General features: G+C 31.1%; 1 protein-coding gene across 2 annotated transcripts in view; it reads left to right on the top strand.

Moving 5' to 3' along the window:
• Positions 1-22,695, top strand: part of Eif4g (eukaryotic translation initiation factor 4 gamma) — a 763,642-nt gene that overhangs the window by 353,593 nt on the left and 387,354 nt on the right. The gene's annotated exons all lie outside the window — the stretch shown is intronic.

The following is a 22,695-nucleotide window of genomic DNA, read 5'->3' as shown; positions in this document are numbered from 1 at the left end:
CTTGGATAGGGATAGATAATATCTTTGGTTCCCCAAAATTTCAAGTTTTTTAAGAAATCAACAAAAAAGTTGTTTAAAAAAAAACTCATTTCTTAGTACCTTTTTTTCGTTAATTTTAATAATAAAGTTTTGCAACTAAATGCACTATGTTACACTTATTTTTTAATGAATTTTTTTTTTCTGTAGAACCAATAAGAATCGAAATAAGGTATTTTCACTTTTTTGTCGTAGCAGCAATCCTAATTATTATTTGGACTTCGCCTCATTCGCTTCTGAAATGTTAACTTTATAAGCGTAAATTTTTCTCAATTAATTTCATTAATCCTTTTGCCATAAACAAAAGATTTAGTGAATAAAAATACGTGCGAAAATTGGCGTCACTACCCGCCGCTATCCGAGCGTTCCAATGGTGCCTGACTACACCCGGAGCGCCATCTTCGCTACGTGAACGCCGCACCACGCTGCTATAGTCAGGTAAAGTTAGCAAATCCGGTACATGAAATGGCAAACTTCACTTTTCAAATTTTTTTTTTCAGATAATAACAATTCAAATAACATATTAAGTTCGTACGCCGATCCCAATAAAGCTAAATGGTTTAAAAAACTGGTAAAAATCGTTATGGTCGCTTTTTTGCGATTTACGGAAAAACTGTGCATTTTACAAAAAAAGTCATATAGTAAAAAATGCGAAAAGTTAAAATACTATCTAATAGATTTTTTTGAGCTCTAATCGATCCAGTAGTTTTTTAGTAAATAACAAAAAACTAATTTTTCGTGCCATTTTTTCGTAATTACATAACTCAACTAATAAAATAACTTTTTTTCTGTTACATGTAGATTTTAAACTTTAACCGAAAATGTGTTTATAGGCCTTACTACCCATAAAAAATTTTAGCAAGATCGATGTTATACTTTTTAAAAAACTTTGAAAAAACTGAAAAAAGGTCCTTCCGAAAAATAGCCATAAAAAAGTTTTGGGCCAGCGTAGACCAATTTTTTGAACGTGTTTATGTTAACCGAGAGTTGCTCTACATCTTGCAATGCCGCACAATTATACTCAGCTAAAGTGTGAAAAAGATTTATTTTAAAAAAGAGCTTCCGCGGTGTGATGGTAAGGAACTGCCAAGCTCGAAATGTGGCTATAAGGAAAATTCCGCTGAATTTTGGCTAAAATTTTTTAGAAATTTTCTTACGTTTGAAACCTAAAAAAGCAATTATAATAATAATATAATAATATTTTTCCTTAGTCTAATCAATTAGTTGTTCTTCCTTTCTGATTTATTTCGAAGTTCCTAAAATGCTGGATTTCAAAAATACTGTATTATTACTGTTTTTATTTGTATGCATGTGAGACATAATTGTTAGTAAATATATTATCATATTATTATTATTGTTGCTTTTTCCGTTTAAAAACGTAAAGAAATATGAAAAAAAATTTAGTCAAAATTTTGCGAAATTTTTCATATAGCCGCATTTTCAAGCTCTGGGTTGGCTGGGTGTAATGGTACGGTATTGCAAGGTGTAGAGCAACTTTCGATTAACAAAAACACATATTCTGCCGAAGCTTTATGTCTTAAAGCAACATAACAAAAGTTATAGAATTTCGAAAAAATGGCACAAAAAATTGGTTTTTTGCATTTTACCAAGAAACTACTGAGCCAATCACAGCTCAAAAAAACCATTAGATTCGTATTTTTATTGCTTATTTTTTATTTTATTACACTTCATTTATCAAATTCGAGGTTTTTTCCTAAATCGCAAAAATGTGACTGACGATTTTTACCAGTTTTTAAAACCATCTTGCCCTATTAGGACTGGCGATCAAATTTAAAATGTTGTTTGTGTTGTTATTATCTAACAAGAATTTTAAAAGTGAAGTTCGTAATTTCATGTTTTTTTAGGCCATGAATCAGCTGATTTTACTTGACTAAGTACTATGCGATATTCAGTTTGCGTTTTTGGTCGACTTGAACGTCGTTGTGTTGGTGCTTTTAGATAGCAGCGGAAGCTAGCGTCAATTTCTGCTCGTATTTTTATTAACTTATTTTTTTTTTTTTTTTACTGTTAAAAGGTTGATGAAATCGATCGGACAGAACATTCAAGAAAGAAATGGGCTGGGTTCAAAGTCAAAACAATAGTTAGGGTTGCTGCTACAACTAAGAAAGAAAAAATAATATATCTCGACTCCAATTGATCTGACAGAAAAAATTCCTTTGTTTTAAATGCATGAAAAAATAAGAGCAACAAAGTACGTCTGGTTACAAAAAGTTGGCTATCAAAATTGACAAAGATGAAGTACTTAGCAATGGGTTTATTTAAAATAACTTTTATGCTTATTGAGTTAAAAATATGAAATTTGAAAGCATCAAAGATGTACTCGTAAGATAGAAAGCCAAATTGCTTATACCTATGGATTATATGAACATTTATCGCTATATTTTTAACAGGATATAGTTTATAAATTATCAATATTTTAAATTAAGAATTGTGCAGTAAGCACAGTGTTTAATTTTTTTACGTCATCGTTTATATTTTCTTAGTAATTTAAGAGCTAATTTCGTGATAACGAAAAAGACCACAACTTTTTGCGATTTTGGTGATTCTGGGATGCCTACTAGACTAAAACTCTTACATTCCTCCAAAAAAAAAAAAAAAGTGTGAGACGCAATTGTTCTTGCAAAGGTTCTAAGTCATGTGCAATTCTTTTGTGGAAGCAATCCTACAACATAAACAATTAAAAATAGCTGGGAGATTTTTTCCTAGCAATATATTGTTATTAGTAATTACTACTGAAGTGTTATTGTGATTCAGATAAAATTCAAATAGTTTTTTTATAAATCTATAGCTTCTTTTTACACCTTATGGGATTTGTGACCGATGAATATTCATCTTCATAGATTATTATTCATAAACTTGTCAAGTATTCGAAAAAAGCAGTGGGTTAAGCTCAACTTTTAGAACCTTGCTCCCATTTTGCTTTAAAAGTAATTATTACATATAAACCATGATTTAATGACCTTTCTTAAGCCTGTAAAATTACTTAATAGTCACACTGCACACAAAAACACTCTTACTAATGAATGAGTTCCAATACTTAATGAGTTAGTGTATTAATAACTTTTCCTTAATATTTTGATAATAGGTCTAATCTGGGAGTCGAGAGATTTTGCTGCCGGTACAGGTCCTCTGAATCGTTAAGGTTTTTTTAGAAGTATTTGACTTACTTGTCAGTAACTATAGTTCAATGGATGTAAAGCCGAATTGTCAAATTTTTTAAAATACAGTAAGTCAGTTTTTAAAAAAAATATATAGTATGGATCAGAATAAAAATTTATTGTGATTTATAAGGCAAAATTAAGTTTTTGCGCCCAGTAAACTTCTTATTTTTATCACAACTCTGCCAGAAATCAGTATGAGGCTCAACTCTTATTTCGCAGGGAAAGCTCTAATGTAAAAATATATTATATGTTTATAGCTTATGGCCAAAATACGTTGTCCTTAGTATTCCTCAGTAAACTTTTCAATGCACGAAAACAGGCTGAATTTCAGTAAAATGATTAACAATTTAAAAAACTGGCTTTTTTTTTAAATTAATAATTTTTCTATGTTAAATAGTGTTCTGAGTCTGCGTGTAAGATTTTTTTTTATTTGGTGAATTAAAGTAATAATAATTAATTGAAATTTCAACTCGTATTAAAAATTACTATTATGTAAAATGACGTCAAAAATCCTAAATTTTCTTGAGTCTATTCGGTTTTCACAGTTTTACAAAAATCAGAACTAATCTGATTTTTTTAACCTCACAATTCATCATTGGTTGGTAGTAATACAATTTTATATCATACTTCAAATAATATTTAATAAATCTCGTGACGTTACTTGAAGAATTTTGGTAATTTACAATGGAACATTTTTTAGTAATAAGTTCAGTTTCTTGCTACCTTTGTATACTTCATCTTACCGACAAAGCTTATATAAATATACTGTAATAGCGTTTTAACAAAATTTTACGTTATGCAACCATAGAGATAAAGGATAGAGTGTGCGACGGCTATGCTGGCCTGCAAGTGACAGCATCAGAAGGTTAGATGTTTCTTGGAGGTTTATTGAATTTCAGTTGCATACATAGAGATATAAGGATAGAATGCGCGAACAAGAAAGAGGCAGCGTCAGAGAGTAAGAAAGAGAGCGCATTCTAAGCCACCGTTTTGTCTATATTTTATTGAGTTACGTGAATGGCTAGTCGTGAGGTCGTGAAGTCGAGACACTATCGTGAATGGTGGCTTAAAATGTGTTCTCTTTCATACTTTCTGACGCTGCCTCTTTCTTGTTTGCAAACTCTATTTTTATATCTCTATGTATGCAACTAAAATGCAGTTAACTTCCAAAAATTCATGAGTTCCTCCTTCACATTCATGTAATACCGATTTAAAAGGCAGCTTAATTAATATGCTCAAAAATATTTTATTTCTCAACAACTATTTGTTAATAATTAATGATTTTAAAATAAACATACTTTCATTTAATTTAACTTTTGTGATTAATTCATTTGTAAGCTTACACCTTTTTTTGTGTCCGACGTCATAACAAATGAATAATATGAATATTAAAGCCGTGATCATTTAAATTTTCTTAATGAAGTACGTGGCTTTTTACTTCAAATCAAAAAATATGAATTTAGAAAGAAGTTCTTACAACATTAGTTAGCTATGTAGTGATGTTAGGTGTGCGCTTTCATTACCCATTTACAAATTTGTCCGTACAAAAGAGTAAATGCTCACTGTTTGTCCAGATTTTTTGCAAATTACGGCAATACTTACAAAAATATTTTACGGAATTTTTATCATAGCTGATGATTACTAATACCTACTATTTAAGGGCGCTCAGTACATCAGCTAGAGTCAGTATTTTAACTACTGTATTACTTTAGTAAATTTATATTGTTATTTAATTGAACAGTTGCTTTCACATAAAACAACGAAAAAATCTCCCACGCTGGTGCTCTACAAAATCAATCAAACTAAAATTTATTGCAATCTATTGATAATTAATAAAGAAAACTTACACTTCGCAATCATAAAAAAATGATAAAGTACCTACTAAATTAAATGTAACATTTTTCAAACAGTAATGCACTAAATGACATAAATTTTGGACTGTACTTCTGTAAGTATAACACATTTGCGAGATGTAACTTTTCTCTTTTAATTCGCAATGAACTAAAATAAATTTAGCTTAATTGTTCCCTAACAGTACCGGCTTAGTAGATTTTCTCGTTAGTTAACGTACAACGAGTCATAAAATATTTAATTTTTAATAAATTATTGAAGTAGAGTAGTCAATTAAGTAGAAACTCTGATGTACTCTTAGGCTTTTTTGCCTTCAAAAATTCCCAGGACTGTTAGGCCTGTAATAAAGTGTCAAAACTAGTCTCATCAGTTTTTATCTGTGTATTAACTAATTTGTTTGCGAATACTTATAGATAAGTTATGACTCTATTTGTTTCTTGGCAAGGGGCTTCGATGACTTAGTGGATAGCATGCTAGCCTTCTAGCTAGAGATACCTCAAGGGGTTGTGGGTTCGAATCCTGTCGAAAATTATCGAGATATTTTTCTCGTGCTTTTTCGATGGGATGAGTATCCAGGATGCCGAAAAATCACTCATCCGATTTTTATAACTAATAGTTTTTGGTGATTTTGGGACCTTCAGGGGTTTCCTTTTCGAAGGAAAGCTAACACCTGGCCAGCTTATCAGACAAAGTCACTATCGATTATAAAAAGGTTGGTACAGTTAGTTTAATGGTTTATTGAAAAAATATCTTTCCATTAAACTTGATAATAGCTGGGGTATGGTTGAGACAATCGCTGTGCTCTGTTAATAGTACCTTCTGAAGGGAGCTTTGTCAGGGGCCCGCACGAAAGACTCGCATACCGTGCGGTTGAAGCAAAAAAAATTAAAAGCAAAAAAATCTTTGATGTGGCAAAAGCTGAAAAGAGTCCCAGAAATCAAAATATTAATACTAATACCAATTTTTTTGCTGACACATTTGTTTGTTACATTAAAAGTCACAGACATGACTAGAAAAAATTTAGTATTTATTTTAAATAATCGAGTTAATGGGTTTTCAATATCCTAAGCCAGTGCCCCATCGAAAAAGCTAGAGAAAAAAATCTCGATATTTTTCGATATTATTTGAACTCACTGCCCCTTGTATTTCTCTGACTAGGAAGCTAGCATTTTAACCACTAAATCATCGAAGTGCTTAACTATTTTTTTCCAAATTATTCTGTAAAGAAGTGTGTTCAAGAATCTATTTAACAAATAGAGTATCTTGTCTACAGCTATTTTAGACTGTTATTTTGTCATTTGTAGGTTGTAGCTTGTCCTGCCAAACGAGAGTTGTTGCGACTTTAAATGTTGCTGTTTGAGTTATGATACAACTACGGGTCACAAAAACTTTTAATGGACGTTAAATTTTTAGCAACTTTTGTTCTAATCAATATTTTTTAATTTCCTTTAAAGTCACGTACTTGCTAACAAAAATATGATAGTTTTAATTAATGTATATTCTTTGAGTTGTAATTTCTTCTTATTTTAAAAGGTGTGTTGATCTAATTTTTTAATAACAACGAAGTTAAACCTGATACGACTCAACACTTCGCATATTAAAATTATAAAGGTCATTTTCTATATATTATAGTGCTTTATGTACGGCTCTTATAAAGGAAACTACTTTAGACACTGAGTGCTTGGGAGATGGAAAGAAATATGGACAGGTGGCCACCCATTAGTAGGAGGGAGATAGGGGGAAATCGGCAATTTTTCTGGAAAAAAGTCGCTCATTTCCTTGACTAGGAACATTGCGTGATAAAAAAGCACATGTGAAAATTATGAAATGTACTTGCTTGAAACAGTCCTACTGGAATTATAAAGGTTGGAACACGTCTGGACAAACTTCGATGTTTCAGGGAACTTGTATACGTAAGGAAACCCTTTCTCAGTCCCTAGACTTATGCGATCACTTACCATGTGTATCATTCTGTAATTGTAACCCATTAAGTACTGAGAAGATACATGTTGATTATTAATTAAGTGGAACTCGTGTGAATCAAAAACCTATTTAAAGAAATAACTGAATAATTTTTAGGATCCGTATGCTACGTACACGCCATAAAAAGTAATGTTGATAATAGATGATTGCTTATACGTTTTCTGTGGAATTAGTAAAAAAGCTTATCTAAGATAGTTACAGAGAGAGGAGTCTAAAGAAACATTTACAATCTATGTATGTAAATCTCATTTTTGCCTACGCATCTTACAAACTTACCTCAAACTTGAAAACAAAATTTTTTAAAGACATTTAAAAACAGTCTATTATTGTTATGTTAGCAACTTCTAGATTAAACAAAATGAAACAAAATAAAACAGACTAACATAGAAAGAACAATTAACGTGACTGCTTGTACTACTAATACTACTCGTATTACAGCACATGTTTGTAAATTTTTCGAATCCATTCCATCATCAGCACATTTTTCTTTTTTCATTTACAATCAATTTGTCTAATTTTCACACTCTTTAAGCATATGCTTCACACCAGCGCTTTTACATTTACAAAAAATACACGTTCTCTCTTCTCCTTTTACCCAATATTTATTACGATATTCTTATGATTCCTAATATTCTTTCGCTAAAACCTAGACCGCTAAGAAAACTTATCCTGTTCATCCTCACTTGTTCCTCTGATTTATTTTCAAAAATCTCTTTATAACATCTAATTCTTTGATTTCTCTCAAGTTAGAAATTTCTGCCCCGTAACTCATTGTACTCTTAACTCTATAATCAAATAACAATACCCTACTTTTAAAACCTGCCTTACATATTTTTTTACCTTAGCCCTAACTTAGTTTTGCCGCACAACTAGTATAAAAGCCCAAGAAGTTAGTAGTGTTATCCATTCTAAATCAAACTCTTAAGAAATATTTTAAAAATCATGATTTTAATGTAATTTTTAAACTTGTTTGCAGACTAAAATTTTTAAACTGTCGTCGAAAAGATAAAACTGTTAATAAAGATAAGTTGTGTTCTGTTTGTATGCTTCCTTGCAGTAATTGTGATAAATGTTATGTTACACTTAGCCTTATCGTACTTTTCTAAACATTACTGTGATGCTACTGCTGTGATAACCTGAAGCATACGAACTAAGATAAAGGATCCTGTAATCGGTAACGAACCCAGTAGTCGATCACCACGTTTTTTCTATTACTATATACGTAGATTAGGTTGAATTTTCAATGCATACGCATAGGACTTATCGACTATTAGGTACTTGACCTTATCTTGTATTTAAATTTATTTGGACTAACTGACGTTGCTAATTACAAAATTTGTAAATAGTTGTATTTTTTTCACGTTTAATACATCGTTGTCCATAAATCGTTTCGTTTTTATAGTATTATATATTATTCTAGAGATTTGATAAGGGTTACCTGTGTGTAGTCGAAACTTTGTCACCAAAATAAAAATGAAAATTAAACAGCATAGCCCTTTACTGTTGTTTTATTCAATAGAATTACCTCGTTGTTCTTAGAAGTATTCCAGTTTTGTTGGCCTTAAAAAAAGTTGTTATTCTCGATAGTGCTATTTTTTAAACGCGCTTCTCTTTGCATATAGTTACTCTACAACATGTCAAAGTGTCGCTTATACATCCGTAGTTAAGAAACCTTATAACTTGATCCTAAAAATATTAGTTTTGCACACCGGCTGGTGGGTTCGGCAGCGTGCCACGATAGGACACGTCCACTTCCCGCATGTACGTCTTGGAGACTTTGAGCAAGTGCTTTCAACATGAAAACGCGCAGAAAAACTACCGATATCTCGGAATCCGAGTTACTAAAATGGACAATTTTTGTAAAACTTTAAACATCTTGAAAAAATTCTACCATTTTCACGTATTTACGACACTGTTTGGTTAATAGAAGCCCATGAAAAAAGAGCTCAGTATTAATTAATATTTATATTTTTTTTTTTCGGCAATCGAAATATAACTATGATATTTTAATCGGCATTACTTATTGTTATACACATTGTTATCAATTTCCCTTGTTTACAACAATTACAAAGTTCAAAACAAATTTTTGTGCACAGTTGACACAGGTTTCGTTAACAACTTGATACTTGTACAATTTGACAAACGCAGTCAGAGATAAAACTAGTAGTACTGCAATTTCAACAACAAATTTCAGCAGCGTTTTCTTGCGAAGATAGAGGCTATATATCTGGAACTACAATAAAGATATAAATGTGGTAACAAGGGATAGTATGGGAGATAAAATCATTTAAGGAGCAGATTTTTGTTTACATTACTATTACACATGAAAAAAAGAAATACTTTAAGTATGGACAATAATCATTAAAATATTTTTTTAAAACGTTATCATATATTATAGTATTTACTGTACGCATAGTAACGTACTTAATACGTAACTTTACAAGTATACGTTTATAACTGTACAAAAAATTTTTTTTCCAAACCTTGTGATTGTTATAATTCATTAAAATTGTTTATAATGTGTATAACAATGTGTAGTGTCGATCCAAATATCACAGTCATATTTGTATTGACAAAAAACAGAAAAAGATGAACATTAATTAATGTCGGGTCCTTTTTTTAATGGTGTCTATCATTCAAACAATGTAAATACGCGAAATGCTAATATTTTTGCTACCCCAAATGAAAAAATTGTCAAGTTTGGATACTTTGATTCTGAGATATCTCTAGCTTTGTTGCACATTTTCATTGTGACCGCTTTCTCTCAAAATCTCCAAAACGTGTATGCGAGAAGTAGTCACCTATCCAGCGTGCCACCGAATCCATCAGCTGGAGTGCAAAACTTTTAGGATTTAGCAAACTTTCAGTACGGCTGTACAAGTGGCATTTTGGTATGTTGTAGAGTAAATATAGACAAAGAGTAGCGTGTTAAAAAAATATCTCTATGTAGTCTGACAATTTTTTGAGGATCATTTCCCAAAAGAACCTTTTTTCGATTTTTGCTGCGGTTCGCGAAAAGTCTACATCCAATCAAGCGTAAATTAGTGTGGTAAGGGCTAAGATACCTACCTTTTGTCCAAATTTTAGTTCTTTAAATTAATTGGAACTTGAATTATGGAATCATAAAAGCTAGTAAAGACAGACGTGCTTTAGTTATTTTGTTATTCGACTTGATTTTTATATGCGAATATTTTTCTCTTTTGTTATTCAATTTTAATATACAACTGAACAAAATAACTTTCTTGCCTTTTTTATCATGTCAAAAGTAAGAAAAATTAATTTTCCTAGTGTCTATTGTTCGTATGTTTTTTTTTAACTACTAATTGTATCAACAATTTTTAATTTTAGATACCATAACAAATTCTTCGAAATCTTAGCTTGGTAAAAAGTCATACTAACTCTTAAAATGACGATTAAATTAAAGAGTTGACACAAATCGAAAATTACTTGAGTCCCGATGATTGCAACAGCGCAGACTTAATTTTTATTTCAATTTATACTCCAATTTAACGAAATTGATGTTCAAAATAAATTTTCTAAATGAACCATTTGATCTTTTTAAACGTAACAATGTAGATTAGTTAGTTTTCTTACATTATTCAATTTTTATTGTTTCAAACAGTGGCTTTTTTAACTATAATTGTAAAAACTCATTCCCAAATTTACCCGTTCTTCGTGAGTCTCTCACATCACAGAACGTATAAAAAGGCGTTTACCACGTGCTAATCAATCTTTTAATATAGGAAAGGACAAAAATGGCATTTTTCGCGATTTGAAAAAAAATCGAGTCAACCAATTTGAGCTCAATTTTTCTCATTTTGCCTGTCTTAAAATTGCGTATCTTCTTTATGGTAAACTTTTATCTGTATTTTTCTTCGATTTTGTTTATGTGTGAGGGTCAATCAACGATTTCAGATTGGTGGCCTGAAGAAATGTGTGAAGGAAGTGGATTTTAAATGTTACTCCATCTTCGCCCCATCACGGAAAAAACTTTTGAACGTACATAGCCCAGTTACGCAGGCTAGACAAGTTCAAATTGCTTTGAACTCCTACTGCACTAGTGTACAGGCCGCCTTGACTCGAAGATCGAGTCACACGAGTTTAAAACAGCGTTCAACTGAGACTGCACAACCATGCGCGCCGCGTAGCCTGTAGTTTGGGCTTGTTCAGTACGGCATAGCATTGAACTGCAGAAGCTCTGGGGGGGGGGGGGGAGCTACGTGAGCCCGACGGTTGTGCTCTCACAGCACAATGTCTAGCGAGCTCAGTGCTTCTCCGAGCTCTCTCTCACCGAATTTTGAGCTATCAGCAGACAACTTTTGGGCTTCAATGAATACAGCCGTTCATTATACAGAACGCGAACAGGTAAATGAGTTAAAACTTATATTTTATATGCATACATGCCTGTGAATAATTTCATGAAACTTATTTAACCTTTATGTAACTCATTAATTTAGCATAAAATGTTTAGGGTTAATTATAACATTTTGACCGTACAAACTAAGAATGGTCATTTTAAAAATGAGTAACACAATTTTTTCCAGTATACTCATTTTTAAAATGACCATTCTTAGTTTGTACGGTCAAACTGTTATAATTAACCCTAAACATTTTATGCTAAATTAATGAGTTACATAAAGGTTAAATAAGTTTCATGAAATTATTCACAGGCATGTATGCATATAAAATATAAGTTTTAACTCATTTACCTGTTCGCGTTCTGTATAATGAACGGCTGTATTCATTGAAGCCCAAAAGTTGTCTGCTGATAGCTCAAAATTCGGTGAGAGAGAGCTCGGAGAAGCACTGAGCTCGCCGAGCCTGGACATTGTGCAGTTCTGCAGTTCAATGCTATGCCGTACTGTACAAGCCCAAACTACAGGCTACGCGGCGCGCATGGTTGTGCAGTCTCAGTTGAACGCTGTTTTGAACTCTTGTGACTCCATCTTCGAGTCAAGGCGGCCTGTACACTTGTGCAGTAGGAGTTCAAAGTGATTTGAACTTCTCTAGCCTGTGTAACTAGGCTCTGTACGTTCAAAAGTTTTTTCCGTGGCACCGCTCTTGATGTACTTGATGTACTTCTGGTTCCTTCTGCACCACACAACACCACCACATAATACTACACATTGAATTTTATATAAATTGTATTATTTCTTTCTCTGAACTAATTCTTTAAAAAACTGGTTTCCAAAGAAATTTTAACCCCCAACCTCCCTCTGCTATGAGTGGTCCCAACATTAAGTATTTTATCACTGCATCGTATCTTCTAGTTCGTAACTTATTTTTAAAGTAAATTTTTATTTACTGTATGTTGATTTACTTGGTTCGATATTAAATTGATAAGTAATTTTTTTAGTTGCATATTTTTTTCGAAAACTAAGGAATTAGTATATTTTAGCAGAGCAGCTTTTCTGTGTATTAATACACATTTATTTACTTATCATTAATTTTTTACTTTCACAATAAATATTATCTTTTTACAACTTTTCCATTCCTGATAAGGACGATCTTTTCATAGTTGCCAGGGGAAAAGTTTAGAGAAGCGAGAGGAGCGCAAAAATGAGCAGCTCAGCTAGCAATTGTTTTTCTCATGTGTATGTAGTCACATACATGCTCTTCCGCATACTTGATCCCCTCTTTTTAAATTTATTTAAAAACCAACTTGTGGATCTATTTGAAACTTTGACAGGTTTATCTAAAACTAATATTATGTACCAAAAAATTAAGAGATTTCTACAGGTCGTATAAATACAATTTTACGTGATTGTTTCATGAGGTTACATGTCCAAGTGTGATTTTTAGAAATGAAACATGGAAAAATGGGTACAGTTGAAAGATCAGCAAATTTTTCTAATTTTTTTTAATACTATTTCGAATAGATGTTTGATGTAAAAAATACTTGTCCAAAAGAATCTATGTGTCATGAACGTCTTCAACGGACATCCACTGGCATGTACTACTACTACTACATTGAATAAAGTGGTACTACAGAATACTCTGCAAGCGCTGATTTGTCTGGACCGAATCATTTCTCCACGTGACTTTTATTTTCTCTAACACCACGCATCCTCTACACTCAACAATTTTATATATCCTCTAAATGTGACAGATTTAGATGTCAAATAATTTATGGCATGATACGATAGTTAGACCAACCTCTCCCCCTACTTTCTCTCTCTCTCTCTCTCTCTCTCTCTACTTTTTTTTCTCACAGGAGACTTAAAGTGTTAGGGACCGAAATGACAGAAAATATATATTAGATATAAGGATTGTATACGTAATAACTTGGAAGTACGTGCGTACATGTATATCTGCATATAAGTAAGGCTTTGCCCCTTTGTGCGCTCCGCACGCTGACTGTCCACCACCAGACAGTGGTTTCATATAGAAACATTGTATTTAAGGGGGTTCCTGCAACTACCACTGAGGTCAAATACAAACAAAAAAATCAAGCTTTGTATTTAAAAATGCAAACATATGTGTTTAAAAATTATTATGCTATTTTTAATGAAACATAAAGTAGAAAAAATGTTTTTTTTTTTTTTTTTTTTTATCGTTTTACTTTTTACGAAAAAACAATTTTTGTTTGGATCAGTCCAGTGCAGACATGTACAGCAGTGTTTCGATTGGTACTGCAGTAGTGACTATGTATATGTCTTGTTTGTGTATAGCTTTTCTGCTGTACCTAGTGTATAGTATAGTGTTGCGTACCTGTTTGTTATAAAAATTCGAATCACGAATTTTAATTTTTTCAAATCTCGCGTGACAAAGTGAGTTGGTATGTCTGCTACCCACGTAACCTTATGAACTTCTAGACACGACTATTTATTTATTTTTACCACAAATTTATTGCTAAATTGTCCTATTATCCTCAATTTTTAATGTCGCACATTAAAGATAAAGACTTCATCTACGAAACGTAAATACTCAGTCTTCTGGGACAGTTTATTTTGTCTTATTATAAACGTAAAACAACTTGTTTTTCACGCAGCCCTATGAGCAAACTTGCTAACAGTTACAACGTAAAGCTTAAAAATCTCAAAATTTTGATGCTTATGGGATATAAATAAGGCCAACATTGGATTCAGCGGATTTTCTTCTATCAAAATAGTATAACTCTTTTTGGAGACTTGAGTGGAATAGTCCCCTTCAATAACAATTTATTTATTATATTATACAATTTAGTATTTTAATAAAACATGACAAAACAAACTTAACTTCAATATTTAGAATTTATAAATTAATAGAAATTTCTATTGTGATGATAGCAAATAATGAATAAAATTCATTGAGCTCATTTTTTACACTAATTTGCATACAGAATTTTTTAAATATTTTTTCTTTCCATTACATAAATACTTGAATTTTAATTATCTGTCTTTTACATACTCAAACAGTCTAGTAAATGATTGAATAGTGTTCTACCTTTTAGTGATAATAAAAAAAATACGTGAACATTCGTCGATACTCTCGGATTAACTCTTGTTGATGCAAGTAATTTAATTTACTGACATTTTTCATCTAATACGAGTTTGCCTAGGGAACTCTTTCTCCAGTTAAAATTACTAATGTGTGGAAAAATTTCATGCAGCAACTGAAAATAAGTGCCACCTCGACCAGGTTTCCAATTTGTACCTCGTTATCACTGGAAAAGCGCGTTACCAATTTAGCTACCGAAGTCTCGGCTTCTCTTAATTCTCAATTGCTACATTTAAACTTCCACGCCTGCTTATATGATACTCACCATATCAGAAAATGATGAAATTTTATCGATGGATAACTATTAATGTGATGTTATCGATTAATAGATTAGGTACGAGAAGCATATCATTTAAAACTTAAAGGATGTGTAACAATATTACTTACAAAACCTTGAAAGAAACTGCTATTCTCGTGAATTTATCAGTAATTATTTCTCAATTTGATGATATTGCTACCTTTTTAGTTAAGAAAATTTTTTGTTTTTTTTTTTCAACTTCGGTAAACATTCAAGCTAATAAAACTTTGATATCAATCTACAGAAAATTTTAATATTAATAAAAAATCGTACACTTTTGTATATAGATACAATTCTTAAATTATGAGGCAAATTTTGTCACTTATTTGGTATATTAATGCTAAAAATCTGTGACAAAACGGTGACAAAAAAAACATTTTAAGACTTAAATGCAATCAAAATGACAAAACTATAATCATTAGTGGTCCTGGATAATCAGGGAAAACATTTACATATCAAAAATGACTTTTATGTTTTATTTTAATGAGAAACGTATTGATCCATGGATTGGACAGGCATTGCATTCGTTTAATTTTCACAAGTGTAACCAGCCTAAAAACTTTTTATTTACCTTCAAACTTGACCAATAGTGTAATGTAAATAAAAATCAAAATAAAGAAAATCTACTAAATCACCATTTCATTGGTTTCAATATTATGTGCTGAAATGGAATGCTAAAATTTCCTTCAGTAACATAAAAAACTGGTGATTATTATTAAAAATTAGAGACATAAAAATAAAACGTTTAATAAACTCGAAAATTTAGAATTAAAGGACACGTGCGCAAGACTGTTAAAAGAAAATTGTTTGCAAACTAACAGTATTATATATTTGGCTTGTAGTAAATATATTCATTTCTCAAATTACTTCAAGATACCCTTATGTTGTAAAAATAGTATATTACGTACCTAGGCCAGAAAGTGGGGCTATTACTGACCGCGCTATATTATCGGCCGAGCTGAAGGCGAGGCCGGTAATGCGCGGTCAGATGTAGCCCCACTTTTTGGCCGTGGTACGTATACTTTTTTTCCTTACACCTCCGCCGAAAGTTCGTCACCACGGTTTTAGTTTTATTAAAAATAATGGTTTAAAGATCCAGTCAAAGATTTAGTGCATTATGCATTATTGTTGATCGATCGGTCGCTCGAACAATACCACTTAAATGCACGTAGATGAGTGTACATGTGTATAGGTATATCTATATATATACGCTCGCCGAGACTGTAGTATATTATATAGAATCAGATTGGGCCGAGGATTTGTGCAGGTTGGTCGTGCTGGCAAAACGAGAGGAAGAGAAATCCGTTTAAATTCGAATCATGGATCCTATAAAGATCATTTTAAAAATCCTAATGTTTATATCCGTAAGTACAAAATAAATCAGGTTATTATCAATAACTATTATAATTGTGATAAGCATAATTCGATTAAATAAAAGATTTCATAGTTTATTTTTGTAATATGACATGTATATACTACATTTATATACTAAATAAATCATTAAATTGAAAGTAACTGATCAAAAAACATTAATTTGGTAGCTTTAATTTTGTGTTGTGTATTCTGTTGATATGAAATTAATAAATTTATATATACATGTAAATTGTGCAAAAAAAAAAAAATATATATATATATATATATATATCCAATAATTTATGTAAATAAATATCCAATGATTTTCTGTGTTGTATAAACTATAAAGGTTATAACTCCGTTAGCCGTATATATATATATATATATATATGTATTGTATAACTACTGCTGCTTCTCGGTGCTGAATATACAACTATATATATATATGCGCACTTCGTTCTGCGCACATATGGCAGGACTAATATTAGGCTTTTTCTAGCTCAAAATCGGGTCAGATGGAACGAACTTTCGGCGGAGGTGTAAGGAAAAATTTATTGTTGTACTTGGAAAACTTTTTTCTAATAATTAGTTCTACCATTGATGTATAAATAATATGTGTACAAAATAGTTGTACATAAACATAACATTTTATATACACTATTTAGGTGGCTTTTAACATTATCTTATGTAGCCAAAGATTTTTCATCTTCAAAAATACAGTTTCTATTATTCTCATGGGATACAGGATGTCGTTTAAAATTTTTTTTTTGTAAATGATAATCGACAAATAATGCATTTCTGAATTAAAATTTTTTTTTCAAATATAACACCTTCTATTTTTATCATTTTCTTACTTTTATCGCATTGAAAATATTCATTATAACGTATTTTTCTCGTGAAAAGATATTGTCATTTTAATTACATTCTGTTAAAAACAAACAATATGCTTCAATGTACGGATTAATCTTGACTACTACAAGTATTTTAAAGTGTTTTTTTTAAATTTGATTTCACTTGATCTTGTAGTTGATACATCGTATAAATGTCGTCTCAGATGTGGTATCAACATAAGTCACGTTTGCGAAATAAGGATCCGTAGTAATAAATACCAGAGTAAATATACTTGATTATTTATTTAGACACTCCTTAAAAATTACTAAAAATAATTCAAAACCACAATATTTAAGATAAGTAAAAACCATAAAGATAGTTATAGAAACACTAAAATAAACAATTCCTTTCACCAAAATTAAAAAAAAAAAATACATCACTACATACATTTTACGTGAAAGTTCTCGCTAACCACAAATGTTTATAAAAATTCAAATTATTTATCACTTTTTATAATACAATTTTATTTTTTTCATGAATCCAGCAATAATTTAACCAAAGAAAAAGTTGGAATGATAGTTTTTTTATACCATAAATGACTTAAAGTACAAAAATTGCATCTTCTCTACCTCTTATTTTAAAGAGACTATAATTTTCTTTAGTCTTATCGTTTTGCATGAATATTCACAAATCTTAAGATTAAAGTCTCAATAAAACTAACACACATTAAAAAAAACCACTGCTTTTTCAAGCTCAAATTTACGTTACATTTTTAATGCGTAAAACTAAAAATATAATGAATGTTTCAATATAAAGTAATATATGAATTAAAAATTTCATTTGTAAAAAAAATTTTTGAATTAAAAAAAAGTTAAAAGGAACGAAGTTATTTCATCTTCAAAAATTTTACTCTATTGACTTTAAATTATATGTCATTTCACGTGATGCACTTAGTTGTGCACATTTTATTATTTAAGCGTGCATTGAGACAAGAAGCATACCGTGTTTCATACGTTTCATTACTTTTATCTGAACTTTTTACAAGTTTGCTTGAATAACTTTCACAATTTTTTTTTTTAATAATTTTTTTTATTTATCTACTTACAATTTAAAACTTTTCATTATCACAGAATACTGTCTAAGAAATTCTGTAAGCCTATTCGTTGTCTTTTGACAAAGTACAATATTACCATGTCATATTCTTTTTCATATTTAAAAAAACTATTTATAAGTTTATTAGGAATTAAAAAGAAAAAAAAAATTAGAGAGCCACAGTAATATCTAAATAGTAGTTTAGATCTCGCAGTTGCTAACAAATTATACGCAAAATAATGTTATAACAAATTTTTACGTTTAATGAAATTGTCCAAAGAAAAAATACAAAGTTATTGAAATAGTATAAATAACAAATTAAAAAAATTTTTTCAAAATCTATTTTAAAAAGGTAAAAAGGTACTCAACAGAAAACGAAACGCTATAAACAAAGCGAAAAAACAAAAGAAATTTATCTTATAATTATTGAAGTAGAAGTGAAAAAGAAGTTGTGGAGCTAAGACGATCAAATACAAAATTCAATAATTAAATAACAACCTTGTATAGTTTTACCTTATTTTAGAGGTAATCGGAGCAGAGCTAAGAGGATATCAGAGAACATGAGGGGGTACGGGCTAAATTAAAAATTTTATCCCATCAAAGAACAGACAAGCAAATATAGGTTTAAGGAAGTAGTTCATTAAAACGACTAAACTATAAATTTTTCTAAAATTTTGCGCGTGGCTTAAATTTGCTATAGTTCATCACGAGTCTAAATTTGGAGATGGCTAACCATGTAATTTCGGAGATATTAGAGTTTTATTGTTGATCTTTAAACATGTGAGTGATAAAAAAGCGCCTGGTTTGGGGTAGGATTTGAAACGAAATCATTAATAACTTCTAAACGAAACGATCAATCCTTTCAACAAAAAGATATGTTATAATTGATATTATTAATAAACTAAATACCAAGTCTCAAGAAGCCTAGCCGTACAGTTTTTGTATTTCCGCTTTCCAAAGTTAAAAACTATCGTGTAGTTGCGTGAGAGGGACAATGACAGCTGTACAGTAAAGACTGCATAACCTATGCATACTCTATAGTGCAGTATGCCACACGATATACCTAACTGAACTACTACCTTAACTTGTACTAAAGGGCTAAAAAGTAGAAAAAAAATAAAGGGAGAAAGGGGGTTTACAAAACTCAGGGAGGGTAAAAGGGAAATTTTATAATTGATTCTTTTTTAGGCAAAAAAATATATTAATGTAGATGTGATCAGGTTTGGAGATCTATGGCATTCCTCGGGAATACTAAGATAAAGATGATCTGCACGGGGGGCTGGAGGAAAATTACGATGTTGCATGTAGGGACATACAAGCGATAGACTTTTTAAGTAAAATATAGGCTGCGAAGCTCACGTAGAAAAATAGGTGTGCTCTGTACTTGTCTCTTAATTTAGGTAAGCTTTAGTTTCCCTGCTTGAAGCCTCCTGCTTGAAAGTAGCAGTCTATTTTTTATGTGTCAATGGAAATTCCGATCAACTTACAAATTCACTGCTTGTAATATTTTTGTGAACACCAACAAAACTTTTCATAGAAATAAAGTTTCAGAAAAAAAAATCATAAGGTTTGACAATTAGTGTAAAAGTTGAAACTGGCATTTTTTTTCTACAACCTCTGGACTAAGAAACCCACTGCTAGCAGCGTTAAAAAAATACAATCTATGAAGGATTTTTCAATACTTTTTTTCCGAGAGTACAAAAAAGATGAACTAACTGGCTGTTTGCCCTCGAATTCTTTTTCTTTTTAAATAAATCTAAGTGCCAAAAGCCCTTGTTTATAATAAGAAGTCGATCTTGTACATGTCTACGGATTTAAAAAAAAAAATTAGTTTTTTAAGTAAGCTTATTTTCTTTTAACCGTGGTTTCTTATCGTATGTGGGTTAAGTTATGTTACAATATATTTACGTGATTGCAGCTTACTGTGTATATAGTGTATGGGAATAAAATTACATCAAATAAATTTGGATGGATATCTTTTTACACTGCATCCAACACCATTAATGGGTAAGAATAACAATGTATTTATTAGTTTTAAATCGCTGTCTATTAATTTTTTTAAGCGTTACTGGTGATGAGTATTTAGTTATTTCAATTCAGTGTGGTACTAGCAGTAAGTTTCTCAGTCAGAGGTGATAGTGTCGCTACTTACTAACGTGATGATTAATTAATTATCTATAAATAAGTAAATTTCATGATTAAAAAAAAATTTTATTTTAGGGAAACTAGTTGCTACTTCAAAATCATACAACTATGTAATAAACCACATAATACTTAGTTCTATCATATGATATTGACTTATTTAAGAGTGGAGTAGTGGGGGAGCTGTGGAAAGCAAGGGAAGTTAAGGCTAATGAACTAAATTCGTATTGGGTTAAATTTCTCAAGACCATCGAAGGAACATAACCTTATTTTGGAGAAGTTAGGTAAGAGTAAGGAGGAGCTAGTTGTCGCCTCAAAACTATAAAACTATATTACATATATGCTCTAAAAGCTCTGCTCACCTGTGCAATTCACTTCTTGACTCCTGCAATTATACATTTATTCATAGTTTTTGAAGTGTTTAAAAAAATTGTAACTTAGAAAATACGTTTTAGCAATTGTTTCCAATTTAATTGTTTTTAATACTTATAGTGTTACAAAAACTCCTATCTGTATCCTTATGATATTTATAAATATAATATAACAATAACAAGTTATGCATTGCCATTTGATAATCTCTATTAGAAGTAAAAAATTCTCTTCACTGTAAGTTGACTAATGATAATAAGATGATGCTTTCACAGTTGGTATTATTTGTAACTTAGTGTAATTTGAAATTATAAATGTATTCATGTCATATAACTAAATTACTAGGGTGTGGAAAATTTTATACATAATTTATCACGAATATTAACAAAGAAAAGATTAGTGCACCAATGTTATTATGCTTACAAATAAATTGAGACACAACTGATTTCAATTGCTTGTTAGTCTTATTTGTAAAAATATAATTAATCGTTTGTATAAAATTTATCTATTTTTTTCTGACAATTTGGAAAAAAATAAGATAAAAGTAAGTATTCGAAAGTAAAGAGTAAAAGTTAAATTTTCAAGTATACATATGTTCGATTAAGCACGGTTGCGTAATAAAAATTTTGTCAGTCAAAATAATGAGAAAAAGACTGAATTTACTCTTGATTTTCTCTTGTTGCTTATTTCACCAGTCAGTATGGATACACTACAAAAATATATTTAAGATGTATAATATAATAATTTTGACTAGAATTTCTTAATGTATTTTTTTATAAATACTTGATAAAGAAACCCTTGACCAAAATCATGCGATGGTTTTATATATAAGATTAATTCTGTTTTGCTTATTTATTTCTAAAATTAACATACATTTAGTAAAATACATCTAATTAAAAATATCTTATCGTAGTTAAATAATTAAGTCAATTTGAAAATGATGTAAAATGTATAAATTTTTTTTATACTATAATGATATATACGTCCGGCTCCTAATAAGGGCACTACTCTGGGCACTCAGTATTTGTCAGATTCTCATAACTTGGAGAGGGTAGAGCGAAAACTAGGCAATTTTTCTGCGAGGAGGTCACTTATCACCTCCTCAAGGTGAAATGCGTGGTGAAAAAGCACAAATGCAAATCCACTGAGGCACTGGCCCGAAAAAATCGCACTTAGCTGGGAATCGAACCGCGGTCTCCCGCGTACTGACCCACAATCTGGCCGACTAAGCCACCGCGCGCTCAATGTATACATATGTTAGTGTACGTGTGTTGGGGTCTGTAGTGGTTCAGAGGGTTTCAGTTAAGTATTTCAAAGATAGTGTGAGAGACGGGCAGTGGTGAGTCAAGAAAAAATATGTGTGGTAGTTTCTGGGAGTCTTTAAGAAGCGACAGGAGGTTTTAAACAAAATTTTAAATGCATCAAACTAACGGACAAAAAGGCAAAATTTTACCTTTTTTGGTATTGAAAGCGATGAGGATGACTAGAGGATGGTAGGTGGTTGTAGGTGGTTGTATGTATTTCACCATACAGATTACTTTTTGATACAAAAATATGTATGTATTTATATATATATGTATCCTTCTATGTTACATAGCTATTTTGGTGGGCCTGTCCACACATCCCCCCATAGTTTCCCTACAGACCCCTAAAGCTGCTCCACGAAACTAGGAAAAATTTCTCATACTTTTCTGTAAATTTATCCCAACAACAATTTGTTTACCCCCCCCCACAATTCCCCCACTACCCCTCACAGACCCTTTAGGTATTTTCAGAAAACGTTATAAGTATTCTATTTTAATGAAAATATATGGGTTAATTTACCCACTGCAAAGCCCTCCCCTACATCCCCCACAAAAACTTAACATTTATTATAAGTGGATGCGTGCTGGCTCAGTCGGCTAAATCGTGAGTTGACACGTGGGAAATTGCGGTTTGATTCCAGGCCAGTGCGACTTTTTCGGGTAAGTACCTTTGTAAATTTTTACATGTGCTTTTTACCATGCAACGATTCTTGAGGAGAAGTATGCAGTGCCAGCAACTGGTGTGCTTTTATTAAAAGCCGAACACATAGCACTA

The sequence above is a fragment of the Copidosoma floridanum genome, unplaced genomic scaffold (assembly GCF_036245765.1).
Source record: "Copidosoma floridanum isolate Cflo_tuat_1 unplaced genomic scaffold, Cflo_Japanese_pri ptg000024l, whole genome shotgun sequence".
NCBI classification, from domain to species: Eukaryota; Metazoa; Arthropoda; class Insecta; order Hymenoptera; family Encyrtidae; genus Copidosoma; species Copidosoma floridanum.
This window is presented reverse-complemented; position numbering and strand designations above follow the sequence as displayed.